Genomic DNA, 16,412 nt, shown 5'->3' with positions numbered 1-16,412 from the left:
AGAACCGTCTGATAATCTGAACCTGACATATTATTTGTGGAACTTTCCGCCAGGTTCATCATAGCATCTCCACAGGCCTTGAATTGCTGAGAACAGAGCATTGTTCCCAGCAACCCCTTTGGTAATCCCTGAGGACCTAACCTGTCCCATAGTAGCAGGGTTACAGATCTTACCTCCGACCTGAAGTAATCCCTTTCTGGGTTACTCCGCTTCAATTTAACAGAGCCACCCAGAGGCTGAGAGACAACGTTCCACAGCAGTCTGTGCTTCTTACAGAGGAAAGAGTTCCCCCTCCCGAGTCACCAACTCCTCCTGCAATGCCCATAGTGTGCCAGTGAGCCATTTGACTTCTGAGAGCTCTTGAGACCAGTGCCCAGGGTGGCTGGCAGCAGACATAATGTAATTTTTAGGGTTTGTATTCATGTTTCATTTCTTTCTTGTTTCAGAAAAATAAGCATTTTCTGAGCTCATGAAAATATTTGTACACCAAGGAAACTAAGGAAGAGCCGGAAATATCTCAGGTGAGAATTGTGCTACCTACAAAAACATACACGGCTGCTGGACACCAATAATATGTAGAAGTAGAAATATCAAACTATTTTTCTTGTATATTTTGTTCAAATTGTATTACAATGTGTACAGCCAGTATCAGCTAGTACTGCTGATGACGCATCCATGCTTGTAAAAACAGTGAACCATACTGTCAATATCTTTCTTTCTAGCTAAAAAGGCTTTCTTAGCTACCTGTCAAATGTTTATCAAATCTTATTGAAATTCAGATTGGAAATATTTTCATATTGGTTAGCATTGCAAACAATTTCAATTCAGAAAAGAAATTTTTTGATGATGAGTTCAGTAGCTAATGGAAAGGACTGGAAGAAAATTACTTCCACTAGTTTAAAAAAGGACACCCCTTTTCAAGATTTAGCGCTTGCATTTTTAACCTTGCAAGTCAGGTTAACATAAGAACATAAGAAATTGCCATGCTGGGTCAGACCAAGGGTCCATCAAGCCCAGCATCCTGTTTCCAACAGAGGCCAAACCAGGCCACAAGAACCTGGCAATTACCCAAACACTAAGAAGATCCCATGCTACTGATGCAATTAATAGCAGTGGTTATTCCCTAAGTAAACTTGATTAATAGCCGTTAATGGACTTCTCCTCCAAGAACTTATCCAAACCTTTTTTGAACCCAGCTACACTAACTGCACTAACCACATCCTCTGGCAACAAATTCCAGAGCTTTAGTGTGCGTTGAGTGAAAAAGATTTTTCTCCGATTAGTCTTAAATGTGCTACTTGCTAACTTCATGGAATGCCCCCTAGTCCTTCTATTATTCAAAAGTGTAAATAACTGATTCACATCTACTCATTCAAGACCTCTCATGATCTTAAAAACTTCTATCATATCCCCCCTCAGCAGTCTCTTCTCCAAGCTGAACAGCCCTAACCTCTTCAGCCTTTCCTCATAGGGGAGCTGTTCCATCCCCTTTATCATTTTGGTTGTTCTTCTCTGTACCTTCTCCATTGCAACTATATCTTTTTTGAGATGTGGCGACCAGAACTGTACACAGTATTCAAGGTGCAGTCTGTTTTCTTTCTTTCTTTTTTTTTCACAGAATCTTAGAATTTAATTCTTTGAAACACTGACCTGTGAACGATGAGCTCCAGCCACCTGTTACTTGTTCCTCGTGGGTTAAGCTACTCCCGCTACCTGCTTCACAAAAATCTGCTCTTTTCTCACAAAGTCAAATATTAGGGCCCCATCTATACTAAATTTGTCAGCTAGATAAGCTTCAAAAGAGTTGGGTGACTCATTAATTTAATATTTCTTCAGATGTCAGCAGGCAGATCTGGTGGTTGTGTGGTAAACATTGAAAAGTCTATTCATGGATGGTTTCATCTGATCTTATGTACAGGACAAAAATAGTTGTGATGAGATTTTGAAATTACTGTAGTTTAAGTTACTTAAAGGTCTGTAGTACATTAATAGATCTCACACACGACTGTTTTGGTCTCGGTTTGTTGGGTGTGTGACCTGCTGGCGATGGATGAACCCAAAATATCCTAAAAGAAGAAATTAAACCACTCTTACAAATATGAGGACACCTGTATTAAATGGAATTCCACAAGCAGATTGCAGATTATGAGTAAGAATGGCTTATAGGATTTTATTTCGTGTATTTCCTCACCAAGAATAGAGATGTGTTTGTTATTTTCTCTTATACTTTATTGTGGTATCAATAACAGTTGCAGTATTTCAGTCACTACTGCTGCTCATTTGCTTGACTGACCCTTAATTTTTTGGACCCACAAAGAAGAACAATACAAATGTTCTGTTGAAAATAACTTATTTACAGTTTGAAAGCATATGGGGGCGATTTAACTAAGTGTTTTCGAAGCAGGACCTAGTCCAGTGGTATTTACTCCCAGCCCTTAAGAGCCACAAACGGTCAGGTTGTCAGGCTATCCCTAATGAATATTTATTTTATTTATTTATTTAAGGCTTTTTTATACCAGCATTCATGATAAAATCACATCATGCTGGTTTACATAAAACAAGGGAGTGATAACTTTGAACGATAAACAGGTGTAGAGAGGCAGAAAGGTAAGTTACAATAAAACAAGGGAAATTGGAACTAGGAGAAGAAGAAGAGTAGAAGCAATAATTTAGGCAGTAACAATGAGAGGAATTATTTACATAGTGTTGACAGGAAATTTACAAGTTGATGTAGTCTGTCTGGTGAGAAAGTTAGGAGAGTCAGTTGTGGTCAGGAAAGGCTTGCCTAAAAAACCAAGTCTTTATCCTTTTTCTGAATGTTAATAAGCAAGGTTCCTGTCTGAGGTAGGGGGAATGGCATTCCATAAGGATGGTCCTGCAGTAGAAAAAGCCCGATCTCTGAATGTTTGATGGTGTGTAATTTTTGTTTGTGGAACGTGTAGGGATCCTTTGTATGCTTCTCTGATTGGTCTTGATGAGGAGTATAGTCTGAGCGGGATTTGGAGGCTGAGAGGGGTTTGAGAGTAGATGGTTTTATGGATGATGGTGATGGACTTGTGGAGGATTCTGAAGTGAATTGGGAGCCAGTGTAATTTTTTGAGAATGGGGGAGATGTGGTCTCTTCTTCTGGCATTTGTTAAAATCCTGGCAGTAGTGGCAATATGCATGAGATAGATTTGCATGCATACTACCTCCATTGTAAACAAATCTATATCATGCTTAGAGATATCCTGAAAACCCAACCTGGTTGGCGGCCTTCAAGGGCTGGATGTGAATACCATTGCCTTAGCCAGTCTGATTTTTAGGATATCCACAAAGAAACCTCCGCTCAGCAAACAAAGCACTACTAACAATCCCTTCAGTAAAGTCAGCAAAATTAACCCAAGTGAGAGAAAGGGCTTTATCATTGGCTGGGCCCATACTATGGAACACGATGCCACCCGAACTCAGATTACAGAATAATCTCAAAACTTTTAAGAAAAATCTAAAAACATGGCTCTTTAAAAAAGCCTTCACTAAAGAGTGTGGAGGGTAGAGAATGAAAGTACAAGGTAATGCAGATGAGAATTAATTTAATCAATCCTACTTTTAAGAAGTAATATTTCAAAGCGATAGTAACTCAATAATATACCTGGACTTGACCAACATTACTCAAATAATGATTTTATTTATGAAATTGTAACCGAACTTTATTGGCACCTGTTAGAATGTAAGATATCCTACATTTACTTACCTTAGTCTATGTGCCTATTTGTAAACCGTTGCGATGGTATATAACTTAGCGACGGTATAGAAAAGTTTTTAAATAAATAAATAAATAAATAAATAAAATAATGTACGTAGGGAAGATGATGCGAATGTTGAAGACTCGTCTCATTGAGCACCTTAGTGCATTAAAGTGCGAAAGAGAGGAGGCACCGTTGGTTGAACATTTTTTGAAGTTTAACCATTTGTTTAAAGATTTATCTTTTACTGTTTTGGAAGCTTTGAAACCAAGTGGGAGAGGAGGGGACTTTAATTTGAGTCTCTTGCAGGCAGAACAGCGTTGGATTTTTACATTACAAACAGTTCAACCATTGGGGGTCAATACAAGATTGGTTGGTATTTTTTGTGAAGGGGGTGGAATCTTCAGTGATTGGTTAAGTTAGTGGTTTATTGTCATAATATAATTTTGGTGTTCAATGGCTGCAGTTTGAGCATTTGGTGCCATACTGTTGAGATCTGTGAGCTAAGACAGTTGCTTGAAAGGTAGGTTTTCACTGGGTTCAGCTTAATTGTATGTTAGTTGGAATTTTTTAATGTGGTTTTTTATTAATATATGTTTGTTTTTCAGATAAAGCATATTCCCCTAAGGCAGGCAGAAGTTGCCGAAACATTGTCAATGTCGGGATGGCTTAGTGTTGCGTTCATGCCTGCTTTCGCCCTCACTCCACCCTATCTACTTGTGTGGTGATTCCCTCCGTGCCTGATGGATGGCTTGATGCCACGGTGTCTCCATGCCGCTTGTCCCCAGCATCCCCGGGCCGGCTCGATGCTGCGGATCCGCCATGTTCCTGATGACATAGGGCGTGCGCGCATGTTCCGAAGTATGTACCAGCAAGGGCGCGAACGTCAGGGGCGTCCCCCTGTATTGACGTCATCCGCTTCCAACAAAAAAGGTCTTTACTTTTGCTAACAGATCGAGTTAGCAAGGACTCCGAATGGACTAGCTTCGGTTGTCCAAGACTACTTTGCACCCAAAGAATTGCTTGCGGGATTTCCTTTGGACCTGCTTCACTCTTGCAAAATTGCCTCTCCGGACCTACCAGGGGTACCCGCTCCTCGGGGGCCTCATTCTCTTTCTCTATTTCAGATTACAGAAAGGAACCGGTACTCCCTCCTCGAAGGCCCATGTTCCTAAACTCTCTGAAGACTCGCCACTGCCTGTAAGCGATCGCAAGAGACGGACATTGTGAGTTATTATTTCAGACCACAGATAGGAGCCGGTACTCACTCCTCGAGAGCCTATGTTCCTGAACACTCTGAACATTCTCCTTGCCCAGAAGCTATCGCAGGTACAGACCTTTGTAAGTCATTATTTCAGACTACAGATAGGAACCGGTACTCGCTCCTCGAAGGCCCATGTTCCTAAACTCTTTGAAGACTCGCCACTGCCTGGAAGCGATCGCAAGAGACGGACATTGTGAGTTATTATTTCAGACTACAGATAGGAACTGGTACTCGCTCCTTGAGGGCCTATGTTCCTGAACACTCTGAAGATTCTCCTTGCTCAGAAGCTATCGCATATACAGATATTTGTGAGTTACTATTTCAGAAGGTATATAGGAACCGGCACTCGCTCCTCAAGGGCCTATGTTCCTGAACACTCTCTATTGACTAGAAGCTATTCCAGATACAGATCATTGTGAGTGACCACCGCTCTCTCAGAGCTTTCCCTAGAACCAGGTACTCGCTCCTCGAGGGCCGTTTAACCCTTTCCAGCTACTGAGCTATCTCAAGACCTTATGTGAGTTATCATCTAGTACTGGCTATGTATATCTGCATACCCTGTCTATTCACTATCTACAGTCTCTTTGCAGCTCAGCAACCTTGGAATCGCAGTTCCAGTATCTGAGGGACTTCAGCCCTGCCGGGCATACCAGCTCACTACTGACACCTCTGGTGGTTATACTACCTATCTAATAAAAGAACTATCTGTGTCTGTCTCCATACTCCAGCCTAGCCGGTGGTCCCTCTTGGGACTCCCTCCTGGGGGCGCTGTCATCTGCCATCGGCCCAAGGATTCACCTAGCTACTTTCTGTCCAGCTGAGTACCATCTTTAGTACTCCGCTGGTACAGATTGTCAACTCTGCAGTCTACACCATAACATATTGCCATTCCTTAGTAGACTCATAGGAGGCAGTTCAGTACAGATTGCTACTCCTCCCCTTTGGGGAGGGGATTCTATCAGACTGCTATTCTCATCTGCTAGCTCCTCCCATCCAAATAGCAAATCCCAACAGATTGCTAACCCGCTAGCTGATCCCACAACACTTAAATACTGAACAAATTTGAAAAGGGTTGTCCTATATTTGAAAGATAAGTTATGGAAACAAGAATAGCTTGGGTAAAATAAAATAAGGATTCTTTGGGTATAAATAATAAAGTGGTTAAAAATAGTGAATAAAGGAAATTATTAATAGTGGGAATGGGTAAATGACGTAAAATTACTGTGTTCAGTAATATGATGCAGGTTGAAGCCCATTGTGGGCAAGAGCCTGTGGGTTATATACAAGAGCACTTTTTAATCATTATGATACTTGTTCCCCCGGTGGTTTTCTCAGATCAATTTGTATTTGGTAGTTTATTAATCCGGGTTTTTGCTCTTTGCTAGTGGTAACTTTTGGAGTTAACAATACAAAACTCAGGATTTGGATTTGTCTTGCTGTTCCCCACTTTTGTCCAGGCAACTCATCGCCCAAACAAATTTTCCTGGGGCAAAAAAAAAGAAGCAGCACTGGGGGAGTTCCCAGAGTGTCGTGTCTCTTTGTCCTGGTAACACTCCATATCAATGCTGTCCAAAGTTAGCCAGATAAGTCTGGTCAGATAAAATACCTGTCCCAAAGCTTTATCTAGATAACTTAATCCAGATAACTTTATCCAAATTAAGTTCACTGGGTAAAGTTATCTGGATAACTTTATTTGGGTGTATTCAGCAGAACACTTATCTGGGCAAGTTTGGCTGAATATCTAGTTAAAGCTATCTTGGTAACTTTACCAAGTCCCTAGTGCCTCCTGCTTAGAAGCTTACTCAGGACGGACCTCATAATTTTTCATTTTTATAGTATAAAAGCTATCAGTTTACACTCTCTAGGACAGCCAGACCCATTCGTCTTAGTACTCACTCACTCACCCAAATACAGAAGCAAGCATCCCATGTACAAAAAAATAGCATCTGACACTTCACCTATTAATTAATGAAATTCTTGCACATATTATCATATTTGGTGATAACTTTCAGCATATGCATTTATTTGAGCTGAACATTGATAAAATGAAGGCTATACTACTGGATTCTGAATTTTAAGATATCAGGGAAAATCAAAAGAAACTTAGAAATTGTTTTCTAATCCCAACCTATACTGAGCATACACTTATTATGCAGGATTAGTCAATTTGTTCTTGCATCCAGTGTAAAAATGATAAGAGAAACATAGTGCAAAATCTGAGAACTTTTCAAGGTTCACATATGGGAACTGTAGTCCCTCATTCTTGCAATGGAAAATCTGTGTGAAGAACATTAGCAATGGGTCCATAGGTCCCTAGAACCATAAAACTGACTCTGATAGCACAATGGAAATCTTCTTCCATTTGTAACTGAGATGGTTCAGCCTGTAAGAGATCACAAAAGAAGTCATGGTGAATGGGAAAGCTATCAAAAAATGTCATTCAGAGTTCGAGCAAAGGCCAAATACTAGTGAACAGAGTGATAAATAACATATAATGAGGCATTGTGGCCTCCCAGCTCTGAACCATGGAATGCGTTTTCAGCCTCCTTACAGTATGCATGACGCTGTCACTTACTATCCTTTATCAAACATGCAAAGTCAATCAGGTGACAAAAATTAGAGAAAATGGTGGAGAAGCTTCACTGAGCATGCATAGATCAAAATGGTGCAGATTAAGATAATGTATATCACTACTTCTGTAGGGGGATCTTCATCATGGCCAAGTGCGATGTTGCGGTTTGTAGTCATCTCTTATACTGAGAAAGGTCCTTTGGTGTTGTTCCACAGAGCAGACAGTCAAATGCCTTCTCCCAACCAGGTCTCCCAAAGGGATAGGGACACACATCCCCACCTGGCATTGTTTCCTAGGGAATGGAGGGGAGGCAAGGATAAGATAAAGGAATATACTTTCCTATCAAAGTGATAACTTCAACAATTTTATTCTACCTCAAAGAAAACAATTGCCAACAATGTACTTTTCTATTTCGTCTAGCTTATCATTAAAGGATGTTAAAGATCTGGTTCAAGAATACAAGTGGAATTTTCAAATAAGTTATTTTCAGCTTTTCCTAACTACAATGTATTTCACTATTTATTTCTTTTTCTTAGAAAGTGAGTCTTTGTGTGATATTATTTATGTCTTACAGAGTCGCTCCTATGTATAAAGTATAGACACTGCAGCTGATCTCCTATTAAGTAGGTTTTATTACTTTTTTCTTTACTTTTGTGTTTATCTTTGATTGTATTGTGTTTGTATTCTCTTTCTTGCTCTCTATTTCTCCTTCTTTTGTTCTCTTGGCTGATTTGCTTTTGTGTGCGTTTGAGTGCACTCTCTTTTGTTCAGTTAATTGTAATTGTGGTGGCATATGCACACACTTAGCTTTAGTATTTTCTGGGGCTGGCTGGTGCTGCTGGGGTTCAAAGCGAGTGCTGGCAAGAGCTCTTGCTTGCATCTTTACTCTTCTCCCTACTAGCCTAGGCTTTAACAAAGTAACAAAACAATCTAACTCTCTGCACTGGTGATCTTTCATCAGCTAATCAGTGTGTTCCCTAATAGTATCTTTCTCCAATGACTAAGTGAAACTGTGTAGCTATCTAACAAAAACAAAGGATAATTGTATTCCCCTACTTTAGGACGAGGACAGAGGGTCACATTTCCAGCCCTATCCTTTCACACCTAACTTTGCAGTCATCTATTGAGGGTGACCTTGGGCATACTTCTCCCTGCCAACACTTCTACCTTGGACCTCCAGTTGAATTGGAGGCCCTGCCCACAGCCATCACCACAGCCTGGCACAGGGAGAATATCACCTTCAATCCTGAGGCCCAATGCTGTCCGAGAGCTCCTCTTGCCATCCCTTACAATCTATCCTCAGGCCTTGCCCAGGCTTCATCTGGCTTTTCTTTTGCAGCAGCAGTCTGCTTAACCAGGTGGGCCTCCTTCATCCCATGTCACCTTCCACTCTCAGACCAGTTCAGGGACACTTCCAGACCCAGGTGAGCATTTTTTTTAACATTTATTTTTTAAAATTTTGGATCGCCTATCTATAATAAGAAGCCAAAAATGCCAGCCCCTACCTCAGTCTTTTTACCACCTCATTTTCATTCTCTAATCACCACTTAGTGTCCCTGACTCTATTGAATATAATGGGGAAAACTATTACTACTGTTACTTTAATTTACACACAGGCCAATTCAATAAAAGGTGCGGGAGAGCCATCACTCCAAGTTGAGCGCCCGCTCTCCTGATGCGCACCCAGGCCTCTCTCCTGGGCATGCAATTCTGTATTTAAATGAGGCCCAGCGCTAATAAGGAGGCGCTAGAGACAATAGTGCGTCCCTAGTGCCTCCTTATTAGAGGAAGAGGCGGCTTCAGCGGGTCTGACAACCGACACTTAATTTTACTGGCATTGGTTGTCAGACCCACTGAAGCCGCCTCTTCCTCTAATAAGGAGGCGCTAGGGACGCACTATTGTCTCTAGCACCTCCTTATTAGCACTGGGCTAATAAGTCACGGGTTAGAAAAACAGACGCCAGCAAAACTGAGTGTCCGTTTTTCTAACCCGCTGACCGGAGAGCAGATTTTAAAAAAAAAATGTTTTTGAATTTTTTATTTTTTTTATTTTTAGTGCCTCCGACTTGGTCGTCCTTCTCTGTACTTTCTCCAGTGCAACTATATCTTTTTTGAGATGCGGTGACCACCATTGCACATATTATTCAAGATGCGGTCTCACCATAGAGCATTATAGAGGCATTATGACATCCACATGTGTGCGTATATGGGGCCGCAAGCAAGCAATGTGGATTTTAGAAAGCCGCAAAATACGTGCGTATATACCCATGCGCGTGTGAGGAATAAGGGGTAGGAAAAGGGCGAGGCATGGGCATTCTGGCAAGGGGCCAAGCTTAAAGCATGTAGTTCCGCGTTTTAATACCGAAAACCACAGCGCACGTAGGCTAGATATCGGCGTAACTTTGCTGCTGCTCCTGATGAGGAGCAAGTCTGCAGATCTCAAGTTTTAGGGCTTATGGAACAGGGTGAGGAGTCCAGCCAAATCGGATGGCGTGCAGAATGAAGATCCCGAGGGGTCTGAAAGACTGCAATATTAACTGGACAAACTGGTGGACTAATTGGAAAACTGGGAATGTCCTCCGTGAGAGCATGTTTTAAAATCCGCTGACATGCAAGCGTGAAAGCCGACAAAGCCCTATGGAAGAGACACACGCGCGCTAACTGTGGTCGAGGAGGAGCATTCTTACACACAATTGGTGTATTTTACAACAAACGCATGCAAGTGCGAGCATGATTAAAAATTCCAGCATATATTCGCTCGCGCACCAAGGCTTGCGTGAATGAGCGCATGCGCGCTCGTTTTATAATTGCCGTCTTTATGACAATTGATATTCAGCAAAAAACAACTATTTGTCAGGCAGAAATCCAAACTTCCAGGAAGTGATTTCATCCCCCTCTGAACAAGTATAAAAGGAAAATTGCATCTGTAAGAATTATTGAAATTGAAGTTTATTCTGAGCTACTGTATAAATATATAAAGTGATCCCTGAATTATAGCTGGGTGTTACTACTGGAAAGGATACAGTTATGGAAGGCATCATAACTTGGTATTGCAAAGGGCAGCAAAACAGGGAGGGTTTGTGTGTAATGCCGAGTTTGTTTGCTGGAGTTTATAGTCTGTTGACTCAGTTCTGCAAGAATCTTGTAAATTACTAAATCAGTGTAGATATTCCCTAGTCGTCATATTTTGGCATACTTCCAAATAGGTATGCTTTGTTGAAAGGCCTGAAAATGTATTTGTGAGGCAGCATGACTAGAGGCCCCCAAAAGAGACTCCATTCATATTCCTCAATGCAATAAAAAAAAAAAAAAGGTTTTGTTAAATTGCCTTGTCATTCTAGCCCTATCCTTATCTATACACCCATTGCCATGTTTCCAATGTGACCCCATCACATAGTGTGACCAGCTGCCCCTGTACATGTGTTGGGCCCTGTCTTTTACCAGGGTGTGTGCGTATTAGAGATGTGAATCGTGTCCTCGATCGTCTTAACGATCGATTTCGGCTGGGAGGGGGAGGGAATCGTATTGTTGCCGTTTGGGTGTGTAAAGTATCGTGAAAATCGTTAAAATCGTGAGCCAGCACACTAAAACCCCCTAAAACCCACCCCCGACCCTTTAAATTAAATCCCCCACCCTCCCGAACCTGGTTCCTGACCCTCGCTGAACGACCTCCTGCAGTCGATCTCCTGCCGGCGCCATTTTCCGTACGGAAAACGATTCGCGGCAGGAAATCGCTCCTTGACCTCCGCTGGACCCCCAGGAACTTTTGGCCAGCTTGGGGGGGCCTCCTGACCCCCACAAGACTTGCCAAAAGTCCAGCGGGGGTCCGGAACGACCTCCTGCGTCGAATCGTTTTGGTCTATGGCCGCCGCCATTTTGCGGTGGCCATTTTGCAAAATGGCGCCGGCTGAAGACTACACGATTTAGTGTGCCGGTTTTCCTGCTCTCCCCCTTCCCCTGATTTAGCTACGGACCGCCGCTATGGAGGTAATTTAAGCTATGGACCGCCGCTACGGACCCCCAGGTAATTTAAGGCATTTGGGGGGGGTTCGGGAGGGGGGGATTTAATTTAAAGGGTCAGGGTGGGTTTTAGGGGGTTTTAGTTGCCGTGTTTTAGTGTGCCGCTGGACCCCCAGGTAAGTTAAGGCATTTGGGGGGGGGGGGTTGGGAGGGGGGGATTTAATTTAAAGGGTCAGGGGTGGGTTTTAGGGTGTTTTAGTGTGCCGGTTTTCCTGCCCTCCCCCTTCCCCTGATTTACAATTTTTTGACGATAAATCGGGGGAATTGGTATTGTATCGTGGCCCTAACGATTTTTGACGATTTAAAATATATCGGACGATATTTTAAATCGTCAAAGAACGATTCACATCCCTATTGCGTATGCGTGTGCCTTTAAGCCTTTTGGTTTCCCCCTTGTATTAGATGCCTAGAGATATCTAGAGGGAGCACAGGAGTTAACATTTCTCCAATAGGAACTACTGTTACAGCAGCCATTTCTTAAACTGGTCTTTACTGTGGCCCCTAAGAGGAATATGCAGAACAGCCCTTAAGAATATTCTCTCCTCTGAAGTTCTTTCTACTTTCGCGTATCTGGTTACCGTTGTTAAATCGTTTTTCTAACCCAAAGATTTGAAAGCGTCAGACCATGGTTGCTGGAATCTCCTGACCATTTCGGAGATGTATCAAATGTTAGCACAACACTCAGGTCATGTATGCAGGGACTCAGAAGCCAGATGAAGTGGCCCAGGAAGTGCTTAATGATCTGTAAACTTTAAACTGGTTCAGCCAGCCCAGAGCCTTATGGTAGAAATGGGTTTGCAACAAATCTTGCTGTTACTCAAGAACTGACATCTCACCATGCTTACCTGAGGATGGGACTGTAAATAACTTCTTTATTTAAATAAAGTGACTTAATTTTGGAACCACAAACCCTGGAATGGTCTGTGTTCATTACATTAGTGCTTCTTTATGCAGTAATATAGTAGTATTCACAAAATAATATCTACCATAAAGTCATCAAAGAAGAGTTCCTTAGTCCAGAGAGGGGTCTGATTAACCTTACTAGCAGATTACTTCATCTTGCTGGTCCACTACACTATCTAATCGACTGTGACTGTAAAGAACCCTAAAAACCTCTTCATATGGTTTTCCACCAGAAAGGGGTTATACCAACATGAGTAAATTTACATCAACTTCAGTAGTAGATCTGGACAAAGTTCACAAGGGAAGAATACCTGAATGGATTTTAACTAGACATCACCAGCCTGAGCCAAGTTGACCCTTATTCAGAGCCCCTACAATTTGTCCACAAAGGGCAAAATTATAACAACATTGCAATTCCTGACTATATGCTCATTGCAGAGAGTGACCAGGAACCGGACTGGCATTAGCTGGTCACCCCAATTACCCAATAAAACAGTAATTTCTAATCATCATTAAAAAGATAAAGAAGAATCTAAGAGATAACTCATGTCACCATGGTATTTAATTGTACTCATGTAGAATTAGTACCTACCAGATCCCAGAGTGTCACATCCCATGACCGTAAACATGTTCATAGTCTCAATTTATGTAGTAATTATAAAATGATGGTTACAAATGTTATGTTCAAATTTTCTAAGTCCTGCCACTATCAATATATGAAAGTGCAAACATGTGTCTCCCAGGCCGGTTCAAGGCCTGGCGAGCTGACATAAATTTGATGCTCTTGCCAGAGTCTATAGCAAATTGGCTAATTTCCAGAAGCTTGCTTTATTTAGAGTTAGGTAGTCAACAAAACAACACAGCTACAATTCAGTCTCTATATCAATATACTTCAATAAGGTTGATAAGTTGCAGATTCAAAGTAGATTCAAAACAGTTGCCCATGATAAATCTCATAGGATCCTGATCAAGTTCCCTATAACAAGTCTTAATTCTCATGTGTTGCAATTCAATTCTGTATCATACACATATCTGACCCATGGTTGAATAAGAGTTCGCCAACAGTGTCCAACCCAAGGGGTTAACTCTATTAACTGATTAGAGGTGAGTGAACTCTGAAATATTCTAGGATCAGAAACTTCCGCTTAGATCAGAATAGTTATAAAGGGTTCAATCCCTTCCCATAAGTGGATTCTACTAACTGAGCTCATCAAGTGCTGGCTGCAGATGTCAGTAGAAAAGAGATACTCCTGTCAGAGACTGAAGAGTCCTCATCATAAAACCTTTCATAAAGATTGTTACAATGTGTTTGCCTTGCCAATAGCAGAATAATAATCTTTCCTTTTCAGTTGACTGGATCCAGCTCCAATCTGGATCCATTACAAAATCTGAACTCAAGCAGCAGAGATATATTCACAGACCAGACTGCTCTGGCACCCACTTCTAAGCAACTCTCCCTCTGGATTCACTCCTTACCCCCAAAAAATAAACTTCAAGGATCCTCCCACCAATGTTATATCTTAAATTTGGGTGCAGGGTATTTCTAGCTATACCTTCTCAGTTTTTGGAAAACTAAAGCAAAAATAGGAAACCCCCTAGAAAAGCAAAGTCAGCTATATGATCTTATCTTCACATAGAGGCATAAACAAAACTCCTGGCATGTACAAGTGTTATTACATTTTTCTTACCTGAGATTCAAGATTGATTTCTATTCTTCTCTCCTGATAAGTACCTTTTGGCTATTCTTTTCCAGCCTGGGTCCTGATGTAATTCCTCCAGCCAGGAACAGCTGTGAAGGAAGGAACTACTAATGAGGCTTCCATAAGAAGCCTCATTAGTAGTTCCTTAGTAGAGAAAATCTTTAGACATTTATAAATGTGTTTTTAGTATCTAGACCATGGAGATGGGTTTTCCCTGTTAATGTCTGGAAAGGTTTATGAGAGATTCATGATTTGTGCCATGTTGCACATTGTAGCTCCCTGTCCATCCATTGCTGAAGATCCTGAGAGGTCCTTTTATCTTGTCTCAGTTTACTGACTTTCCGCATGCACCGCCGAGACTACAGCTGCTGAAAATGCTGCCAAGTTGTGCCAACGAGTTTCCTTAAGTGAGGTTCCTTTCCATTTTAGAATTTGCCACTCTGCTAGTTAAATGATACTCTTCACTTTTTTCCCTTTCTGTTTACAGTTGATTTTGTCGGCTGCCGTCTCCTGCAGGAATATTGGTCTCTCCATTATAAAGATATTGAGACAGGTATGGCAATTTTTCGTACTTCTCTCCTTTATGTGCATTAAACATCCTCGCCCTTTGATTTTTGACTTTTTGTTTATAGAATTAAAAATTTTTAAAAATATAGAGTCACTCCCGTATTCTGACTGCTGCGATTATAGCGTGGCGCTTCCAGTTTTACTTTTTACACGCTGACGTTTTCTCTTGCACTTGTGATCCCGTTTTTCTATTTCGGCAATACAGCCCTGAATGTGCCAGTCTCTGTAAATCAACATCGCATATATGAGCCCTGCTATAATGGAGTTGTTTCAGTGCTGAAAACTGCAGCATACGTTTTTTCAGAATGGTTTCACTTAACTGCAGGTTTGACACTTATTGTCCAACAATTTTTTAATTATATATACATTTTTTTTTTTTTACTGCTATTATTTATTTCCATGGTTAATCCTGTCAGTCTTTTACCAGCTATTTCCTTTATTTTTCTTCCAGAATATTAAATTTGACTTTCATGGCTGGACCCTTGTGGAATTTTCCATCCACAACTTTGCTCCATTTGGGGTTTGTTCGATTTTTCTGTTTACTTGTTCTTATTCGTTACTCCCTCCCCCTTTCACACTCTCACCACCCCCTTCCAGTTTCCCTACCCTTTTTGTCTTTCCCTCCCCCTCCCCTCCCCTCCCTTCCCCCCTTCCCCTCATTCTTCATAACAGTTTATTTTCTGTAACATAGATTTTGATTCCACAACACAAAATAAGTGTGTGGCCCAGGACTCTGTTTGCATGGAGTTTAAAATTTATAATATTTTCTGTGTTTGCCGACCGTTCAATATTCCTAAATTGTTTTTATTTGTAGATTTGAACACCGGCCGGTTCCCCTGTGCGAAACATGGCTGTGTCAGGGTTCTTTCACTTCAATAATTGTATATTGTAAAAAAGTGTAGTTCCTGCTCACTTAAAATTAATAAAGTTGAAGTTATATGTATTGAATGGTTATACTTTGATGCCACATATCCTCCTATTTTTCATATTCATTTCCATGTGTGTGTGGTTTACTTTGCATCTTTGGTTTGCATAGTCACATAGGAACATAAATAGTAATGACGGCAGAAAAGGACCTAATGGTCCATCCGGTCTGCCCAGCAAGCTTCTTATGGCAGTATCTGCTGTGCAAGTTACTCCAAGTTTCTCTTAAGGGTAACAACTGCCGCTCTTTGCAGTTATTCGATGAGCCTTCTTGAAAAGTCAGACAGTGCTGATGTGTTTTGCTTATAGGACTTGGCCTTAGAAGCAGTCCTGTACTTTAATCACTTGTACCCCAGACCATAAAAGTCAGGGCCTGTGTTGGTGGTTGTCTGAATCCAATTTTTCTTCCACCCCCCAACCCCACTGCCTTCAAAGCAGAGAGTGATGTTATAGTTGTGTCAAAAGCATCAAGGCTTATTGGTTAAGGAAGTAATTCCTTGCCTCCTGTTAAGGGTAGTAATTGCTGCTCCCTGCAGGCTACCCTTGTGCTTATCGGTTCCCCAAACCGTAAAGGTCAGGGCCTTCATTGGTTGTTGTCTGAATCCAACTCCCCCTTTCCCCCTGCCATTGAAGCAGAGAGCAATGTTGCAGTTGCATTAAAAGCATCAAGGCTTATTGGTTAAGGGTAGTAACTGCCACGCCAACAAGTTACCCCCATGCACCCTTTACTTCATTTC

The 16,412-nt window shown here is 41.5% G+C and overlaps 1 long non-coding RNA gene across 1 annotated transcript; it reads left to right on the top strand.

Moving 5' to 3' along the window:
• Nucleotides 1-14,668: 14,668 nt before the first annotated feature.
• On the top strand, nucleotides 14,669-15,635 carry LOC115099721. Its single transcript, XR_003858866.1, has 3 exons — nucleotides 14,669-14,737; nucleotides 15,203-15,271; nucleotides 15,566-15,635. It is a non-coding gene; the product is annotated as an uncharacterized LOC115099721 (long non-coding RNA).
• The last annotated feature ends 777 nt before the right edge of the window (nucleotides 15,636-16,412 follow it).

Source organism: Rhinatrema bivittatum, chromosome 10 (assembly GCF_901001135.1).
Source record: "Rhinatrema bivittatum chromosome 10, aRhiBiv1.1, whole genome shotgun sequence".
NCBI lineage: Eukaryota > Metazoa > Chordata > Amphibia > Gymnophiona > Rhinatrematidae > Rhinatrema > Rhinatrema bivittatum.
Note: the sequence above shows the minus strand (reverse complement) of the source record. Positions and strands in the feature narration are given on the sequence as shown.